Below are 9404 nucleotides of genomic sequence, written 5' to 3' on the forward strand. Positions count from 1 at the left end.
ACTCTTAAGCCTCTTAAAAGTCCTCGTCCGTGCTCCTAACAATTTTAACCTTAAAACCTCTTTTAAGGGTTAAGATGCTTCCTGAATTACTTTTTTCTTTACTAGGATTTTTTTCTTTAATTTTAAGAGTAAACGCCCACATTTCTAAGAATTTTCTTAGAATTTTGTCAGTAGGAGCTACTCTTTGCATTAAGATTCTTTATGAATACGGGCCCAGGGGCCGTATGTATAAAGCCACTCAGAGTAAAATTTTAGTCTCAAGTCTGTCAAAATTCTAAGAATGACGTCATTTTACTTTTATTCCTAGACTTAAGAATAAGTGTGATTCATAAAGGTTCCTAAGTGTCAAGACTAGGTCTCAGCTCCTAAATTATTTAAGAGAGCTGAAGAGGTCTCTTAACCTAGTTAGGAGTAACAAGATGGCAGCAGAGAGGAGGAGGCCACGCACTTTTCAATGAAAATATGATGTATTGGAGTTACAGTAAATGATGACGGAGTTGATTTTATAGCAATGAAATAAAAAGGAAAGTAATAATTACATTGTTGCTGACTGGAAAAAAGCAGCAGTGCACCCGGTGATGACTTGAGCTCATCATTCCACAGTAAGCAGGGTCTTAATAGCACTATTGTGGCACTGACCACACCAAACACATTAGTTGCTAAAAGTGATGTGCGGAGTTTATTTTTTATTTTTTTATAACCCTACAAGTTTGCTTAAACCATCAAAATATAAGGAAAATAAAACTTAGTGAAGATATTTATCTGACATTATTTGTCCCTGTACGACCGGAGCAGGAGCTTGGTTCGCATTGCCGGCAATAATTCAGACTGTTTCCCGGTGCATGTTGGACTCCGGCAGGGCTGCCCTTTGTCGCCAGTTCTGTTCATAATTTTTATGGACAGAATTTCTAGGCGCAGCCAGGGGACGGAGGGTGTCAGGTTTGGGGACCACACGATTTTGTCTCTGATTTTTGCGGATGATGTTGTCGTGCGTTGTTGTTGACGTTGTCGTGCGTCAATCTACGTTCCTACTCTCACCTATGGTCATGAGCTGTGGGTCATGACTGAAAGGACAAGATCCCGGATACAGGCGGCAGAAATGAGCTTTCTCCGTAGGGTGGCTGGGCGATCCCTTAGAGATAGGGTGAGAAGCTCGGTCACTCGGAGGGAGCTCAGAGTAGAGCCGCTGCTCCTCCACATCGAGAGTGGTCAGCTGAGGTGGCTCGGGCATCTGTTCCGGATGCCTCCTGGACGCCTTCCCGGGAAGGTGTTCCGGGCGCATCCAACCGGGAGGAGGCCCCAGGGAAGACCTAGGACACGCTGGAGGGACTATGTCTCCCAGCTGGCCTGGGAATGCCTCGTGTCCTCCTGGAAGAGCTGGAGGAAGTGTCTAGGGAGAGGGAAGTCTGGGCATCTCTGCTTAGACTGCTGCCCCCGCGACCCAGCCCCGGATAAGCGGAAGTAGATGGTATGGTATGGTATGGGACACTTTCTGATAATTTACCTTCTGCATATTTTTTTTATTATGATCCAAATGTCTTAGCCCCTCATATGATACTATTCTAAATAGCTTTAGAGCTCTATTATACTATACAGAATAAAAAAGAAAGAAACATTAAACACTGTATGGATGACTCTTCATCAAACACACATTGACCCCAAATGTGGGCTAATGCTTCCTTTTCCCTCGAAAATAATTGGTGGTGGGTGTTCTCATCGATGCAAAAAAGATTTACTTCCACCTGGCTGAAAATGCTCCAAATGATGCGGACCGTCTGGGGGTGGAGTCTCCATTCCCCTCGAGGTGGTCCGTTCTGGGACAGAATATCTGCTCTCGTGTTCATGGAGCTCGGCAAACGTATTGCTCTTACTGAGTGGAGATTGTCCTGTTCCCACAGGAGGTGGCAACGCACCAGTCTGTTCAGCAGATGGGACCTGAGACCCCCCTGGTGATTTAAATACAAGGTTACCACTGTCATGTTGTCCGACCGGATCAGGACTTGGTGGCCTAGCCATCATTTCCAGGCAGTTGATGTTCCAGCTTGACATGGGCTCCATCCAAAAACCAAAGGCCGGCCTGCCGTCGCACAGGGTGCCCCAACCAGTCTTGGAGGCATTTGTCAGACTACTTTCCTTCTGGAAACTGAGCCCAATTCCAGTCCCATCTGATACAGATGGGGCGATTTCCAGGAGACCAGGGCTCTGATAAGGCAAAGGGTTGGAGAGCCACAGATAGCAGCTCGCCGTGATTCGGGGGGAACCCTGCATGAGCCACACTCATGGTGTGACAAATTTGCAACAAACGTTGCTAAATTTGCTTTCGCCGGAAAGCCGTAGGGGAGAAGTGCAGAGTCAGCTTCGAGCTGCAAGGAGGCTTGATGTCAATGGCGGGTAGGAAAAGCTTCAGAGGAGATGATCTTTGTACTGAAGGAAAAAAAATTCAAACTCAATGGCTTTTTAGTGCGACTTAAATAGGCAGTTGGCTTTTCCCATTTCGGTGATGTGAACCAGCCAGGCTTCAGTATGCGGAGAAAACTGAGTTTGCCCATAAGCCTCAGAGACTGATGAAACGTATCGTAAAGAAACGTATCGAAAGGGAGACAAATTATTCCAGGCCCTATTGGCAAACTGGGACACTTTAAACACATTCAAATGTTATTCAAGTGTAGGCCTAATGAATTAAATACACAATGACAATATAAACAACAATAATAATAATCACCACTTTTTTAAGGAGGGGTGCAGGTACAGCAGAAGTCCAGTCCTCAGTCTTCTTGGGGTCAATTTCATCACCATATCTGGCTTTGCAAATATTGCAAATGTCCCGGCCATCCTAGCTTGTACCCTCAATCTTTCTTGTTTTTTTTGGCAGGCTTTGTTTGTTTGAATGAAATGTATGAAAACTGTTAGCCGTATGAAGCCTGTCCCTCCTCACTCCAATGATGTTTCAGGGACTTGAAGAGGGACTTGTCCACTGGTTGCAGACAGTGGGTGGTGTGGGAAGAATAGCCCACCACATGTACCCTGCACATACTTGACTCCCAGTTCAGTAAGGAGGTTTTGATACTGCTTAAACCATTTCTCAATTGCTGTGGGGTTAAACTCCCTCTTGCAGCAGAGAGGGCCTCCGGTTTCCTTTGGCAGAGGACAGGATTTCGGCGCATAACATTTTCGAACCAGTACTGCTCAGCCTACATGGTTATTATCATCATTGCTATTATTCTGTCGATCTGTAATTGGCAAATAAATTATGCTAACTACCTTTTTTATTTTTTTTAATGCGAACTAGCTAGCTAGCGATTAGCATTAGCATTACAAGCTTACTCAATATATACAGTTTAAGTTGATCTTTATTAAAATATCTACCAAGCTAACTAAATTTATGAGGGACACAAGAGAACGTACTCGGTTACCTAATGTAACCTCGGTTCTCTCTAGAAGAGGGAACGAGTATTGCGTAAGTTGCTTACGCTATGGGAAAGTCTTCTTTCTTCGAGATCTGAAGCCAAAAATTATCCTTAATTTTGTATTCATTGTCAACGCAGTGCGGCAGCCGGCAGACCAAGGCAGGCTGTATAAGCGTGCTCATTGGCTGCTCGGCGGCAACTGCTTAAGCCTATCAGTGAGCCTCGTGAAACGTGGCCTCCAATGAGGGCGCTTCGCGCCCTCCACACCCTTCTAACCGTCAAGATGGGTGTGGCCAGTGTGTATATAACGAGGGCTCACAGGCTGAATATCTGGTTTTCGTAGTCTGAAGCGCAAAAGCTCGTGGCGCGACACGGCAGGTTACGCAATACTCATTCCCTCTTCTAGAGAGAACCGAGGTTACATTAGGTAACCGAGTACGTTCTCTTACGAGAGGTTCTCTCGTATTGCGTAAGTTGCTTACGCTACGGGAACCCCTTGTCAACGCCGTGCGCGCCGAGCATCCAGCACATGAATCCTAGGGAGACCGGGGAAAAACATTCTGCTGGAACAGGTGGCCGGTCTGAGAGACGGGCCAACACAGTACAAAGCACTTCACTCAGTGTATAAAATAGAGCGGCGCGGCCGGTCTATAAGTATATATCAGTGCAAAACAGTGGGGCCGGCAGCGCGAGCCCACACAGTACATAAGCACACATTAGGGTAAGAAAAGAGCGACGACATCGTTTTTTTACGAAGAGAATAACCCCCCGCGCAACAGAGTGGAAGACGGGCGGCCAGCAGTGGGAATGAGAAACAGAGCGGCCCAGCCGGTCTGAGTATAAAACACTTCACCCTAAGTACCATACCAGAAATATCGCCAGCATGTGAACGTAGTCTGCACATAAGCGACTGGGCAGAGCATACATGTCACTTATACTGACAGCAATTTAGCCTGTAAGGCGGGAACTTCCAGGTTATAAAACCTCACGAATGTCGATGGGGAGGCCCAGCCCGCCGCCATACAAATATCGTGGATAGAAATTCCACTGGACCAGGCCCACGAAGAGGCCATGCCTCTAGTAGAGTGGGCTCTGATACCCAGAGGGCACTGCAGGTGTTTGGAGGCATAAGCTGCTGCAATCGCGTCCACTATCCACCTGGACAGGCTCTGTTTTGAGGCGGCGAGACCCTTGGTGCGTCCGCCGAAGGAAACAAAGAGCTGCTCGGAACGCCTGAAAGCGGCGGAGTGCATGATGTAAACTCTCAGCGCCCTGACAGGGCATAGGAGGTTATCACTGTCCCCATTATCGGATGCAGGCAGAGCCGAAAGGGAAATGATTTGTGCCCTAAAAGGGGTTCCAATCGCTTTGGGGATGTAACCGTGTCTCGGTCTGAGAATGACTTTCGAGTCGTTCGGTCCGAACTCAAGACATGCAGGGTGTGCAGGGTGTATAACAGATAGCGTGTGCAAATCCCCCACGCGTTTTACTGAAGACAGAGCTATCAGAAAAACGGTTTTGAGCGACAGGTACTTTAAATCCACGGATTCAAGCGGTTCAAAGGGAAAAGCCTTCAGGGCCTCCAGGACCAAGGACAGATCCCAAATAGGAACCGAGGGGGGCCGCGGGGGATTCATCCGTCTAGCTCCTCTGAGGAAGCGGATAATAAGCTCGTTCCTTCCTATTGCCTGGCCGCGCGTCGTCTCAGTGAACGCTGCAATAGCCGCCACATACACTTTGAGCGTGGAAGGGGACCTGCCCTTGTCCAACAGCTCTTGTAGGAAGGAGAGCACCCGTGGGACCCCACATGCACGTGGATCCAAGCTCTTAGTAGCGCATCATTTAGAAAACACCGACCATTTAGACGCGTAGAGCCGTCTCGTGGAGGGAGCTCTAGACTGCGTGATCGTGTTCACGACCCCTTCTGGCAGGTCAACGGGTATCCGTTGATTACCCATGCATGCAGAGACCATCGTTCTGGATGGGGATGCCAGATCGATCCACCGGCTTGAGAGAGGAGATCCTTTCTCACTGGGATCGGCCATGGGGATGAGTGCGACAGCCTCACTAGCTCTGGGTACCAGGTTTGGTTCTCCCAACGCGGGGCTATAAGAAGCACTGGGTGGTGCGTTTCCCTGATCCTCGTAATGACCTGTGGTAACAGGGAGATCGGGGGAAAAGCGTACAGCGGGAGGCTGGGCCATGTCTGGGACAGCGCGTCCTCGCTTTGAGAAAAATTTCAGGCAGTGAGCGTTGTCTCTCGACACAAAGAGGTCGACCTCCGCTCTGCCGAATAGGCGCCAGAGAAACTGGACTGTCTGGGGGTGCAGGGACCATTCTCCCGGGGGAATGATGTCTCTGGACAGTCTGTCTGGACCGACATTCAGGTGGCCCGGCACGTGCGCGGCTCTCAGCGAGCGCAACGAGCGGTGAGCCCACACGAGAAGGCATTCTGTCAGCTTGCACAGGTTCCTGGATCTGACACCGCCCTGTCGGTTCACATAGGATACCACGGACATGTTGTCCGAGCGGACTAGCACATGGTGATCCTGTATGAATGGGAGGAAGCGCTTGAGCGCGTTCTTGACCGCTATCATCTCCAAACAGTTTATGTGGAGGCATTTCTCCTGGTCTGACCACAGGCCAAAGACCGGTTTGCCCTCGAAAAGAGCGCCCCAACCTGAGGTGGAAGCGTCCGTCGAGATAACTTTGCGGTGTGAGATGGCTCCCATTGTCACTCCCCGCTGGTACCAGTCGGCCGCTAACCAGGGCTTCAGTGCTGAAACGCAGCTCTGAGTCACTCTGATTCGAATGCCGCCGGAAGCCCAGGCTCTGTGAGGCACTCGGGCATTCAGCCAGCGTTGTAGCGGGCGCATACGTAACAGACCCAGCTGAAGCACTGCTGCAGCTGAAGCCATACAACCCAGCATCCTCTGAAATGTCTTGAGAGGTGCGGTGCTGCCCGGCTGGAAGGACGCGGCCAGGTGTCGAATGCAGCGCGCGCGTTGCCATTTGTCATTGCCACAGTGTCCAGATCCAAACCCAGAAAAGAGGTTGATTGACTGGGCACTAATGAGCTCTTGGTCCAGTTGACGGTGAGCCCCAGGCTGTCCAGGTGGCTTAGAAGCACTGTTCTGTGGGCGATGAGTTCGGCCTCTGACTGTGCTAGAATTAGCCAATCGTCCAAGTAGTTCAGAATTCGCATTCCCCGACCCCTCAGGGGAGCGAGAGCCGTGTCCATGCACTTCGTAAATGTACGGGGTGCCAACGACAGGCCGAAAGGCAGGACGGTGTACTGATATACCTGACCGTCGAAGGCGAATCTCAAGAATGGCCTGTGACGGGGTATTATCTGGATCTGAAAGTACGCGTCTTTTAGATCGAGAGATATAAACCAGTCCCTCGGGCGAATTTGCGCGAGAATTTGCCTGGTTGTGAGCATTTTGAACGGTCTTCTCATAAGAGCCTTGTTCAAACGTCTAGATCCAAAATCGGTCTGAGAGCTCCGTCCTTCTTGGGAACGAGGAAATAACGGCTGTAAAAGCCCGACTCGCTCATAGAAGGGGAAACCGGTTCTATAGCCCCTTTGCACAGAAGTGTAGCTATTTCTGCTCGAAGTAGATGTGCTACTTCTCCATTCACTCTCGTCTCAGTACGCGCCTGAAAGCGCAGGGGGCGGCGAGCGAACTCCAGAGTATAGCCCTTTTTTACTGTGCTTAGCACCCATTCTGATGCGCCTGGAATAGCTTCCCACGCTTTTGAGTGTGAAGCCAGGGGCAGAATGGCCTCCGGGCTCTGATCGCCGCGCGTCGCGGGCTCAAGAGCTCGAAACGGAGGGGTGGGCGCAGCGCGCGCGCTCTTGGTGCTTAGATACGGCGGATCGCACGCAGCGATAGCTGGCCGTTTTACACACAGTGTCCCGGTGGCTTGGACGGGGAACATATAGTGTGAGGCGCGACGCGCGAGGGCGGCGTCGGGGGCGAAATGTTCGTTAGTATGTGTGAGCGCTCGAGGGCGGGCACAGGACTTGCATTTAAAACATGACCGGTCGTGAGAGGCCGTGTGACAGAGCGGACAGTGAGTAGGTGTGGGCACGGTGAGGTGGACACGTGACCTACTTTTAACACTCGAGCGGCTTCTGCCTGCTTTATGAGAGTGGGCTCTGTGAGAGACACGGGATTTATAGTGCTTGTGTGCAGGGGTGAACACGGAAACGTGGGCACATTCAGTGCATTTGAAACACATACGGCGTGAGCCGTGCAACCAGACATTATGCTCATTTGAGATTACTCTGGGTCGCCGTGAGAACGGTGGTTGCGCGCAGGCGAGCGGGTAGATATACCGGCTCGTTCACTGCGAGGTAAACATCTGCAGTAGCCGTGGCAACGGGGACTGACAGAGCGTGAAGCTTTGACAGTGGTCCAGCCGCAGCGGGACTTAACCGTCTTTTCTTCCCTCGTGTTTAGACGCTCATAAATACTCGAGCACCATGAGTAGGAGTGGTATGAGAGGCGGGTTCATTTTCTGTATGTAAGAAAAACTGGCCGCGAGCTCAGAGAAGCGAACAGCATACATTTTTATCTTCCGCGAGAGCCGGGATCGAACACGGGTCTCTTGCGCGAAAGCCTTTGATTCTGCCACTGAACCACAGGGGAGAACACATTACCTTTCAATTAGCGCAAGGATATAAGAGAGCGACCTCATGTTTGTTTGCAGGCGTGCGTGTATAAAAACAGGCTCGTTTACTGCAATAGTAATATTTCCAGCCGCCTGAACTTAAGAGGGGACTGAGAAATGTGTGAGAATTGGCGGTTTGTCCGGCCACAGCGGGACTAAAACACTCTCTCTCCTCTTTTCGCCGGTGAGTGAGGCGCGCGCTGAACGTTGCTCGTGACCGTCCGCTCTGTTATCCCTTGTGAACGGCGCAATCTGCGCGGCCCAACAAGGGGGAGAGCGGATTCGCTTTCTGTATGTAAGAAAAGCTGGCCGCGAGCTCGGAGAAGCGAACAGCATAATTTTTTAACTGCCGCGAGAGCCGGGATCAAACACGGGTCTCTGGCGCGAAAGCCTAAGATTCCGCCACTGAGCCACAGGGGAGAATACAATAGCTTTTGGTTAGAGCGAGGATATAAGAGAGCGTCATCATGTCTTGTGACGGCTTTGCTTGCAGGCGTGCGTGTTTTTATAACAGGCTCGTATACTGCGATATGAACAAATCCAGTCGCCTGAGCTTAAGAGGGGACTGAGAAATGTGTGAGAATGGAGGTAGGTCCGGCCACAGCAGGACGAAAACACTCTGTTCTCCTTTTAGAGTAGCTTTCTTGTAACGTAAAGAGAGCTCCAAGACCGTCCGCTTCTGCCATCCCTTGTGAGCGGCGCAGTTTGCGCGGCTCGAACAGAGGGAGAGGAAGCTCGCTCCAAGACCGTCCGCTTCTGCCATCCCTTGTGAGCGGCGCAGTAGCGCGGCTCGAACAGAGGGAGGGTGTCTATCTCATTCGCCTCATCCCCTGACGCGGCGGCAGCGCAGGCGAGAGCCGGCGGTTGAGCGGCCGGGAGGGGGGGCGGAGAGGGCGGGAGAGAAGCTCGAGGGAGAGGTTCCGGCGAGCTCCTCAGTCACATCAGTCTCCGGTGGTCTCTGCGAGCGGCGCTTCTTCTTGCGCGGCCTGGCAGGGACAGGCGGAGCGACAGCTTGGTCGAAAACTTCAAGTCGAGCCCGCAGGGTCGACATTGAAAGTTCTTTGCATTCGGGGCAGCCGCCCGTAGAGAGTGCGGTGGCGGCGTGCTCGCGGCCCAGGCAGAGAGCACAGATGAGGTGGCGGTCTCCGTTGCTGAGCGGGGCGCGGCACGAGCCGCAGGGAAAACGAGGCATTTTGACAAAAACGCCTCGTGCTCTTTTAGAACAGTGAGAGAAAGTGTGTGTCGCAGGGCGAACACACACAGCAGTAATAAAAGGATATGTCGCCGGATAGCGTAGCAGGCACGGATGGCTGAAGGCGG

Source organism: Abramis brama (assembly GCF_963993115.1).
Source record: "Abramis brama genome assembly, chromosome: 8".
Taxonomy (NCBI): Eukaryota; Metazoa; Chordata; class Actinopteri; order Cypriniformes; family Leuciscidae; genus Abramis; species Abramis brama.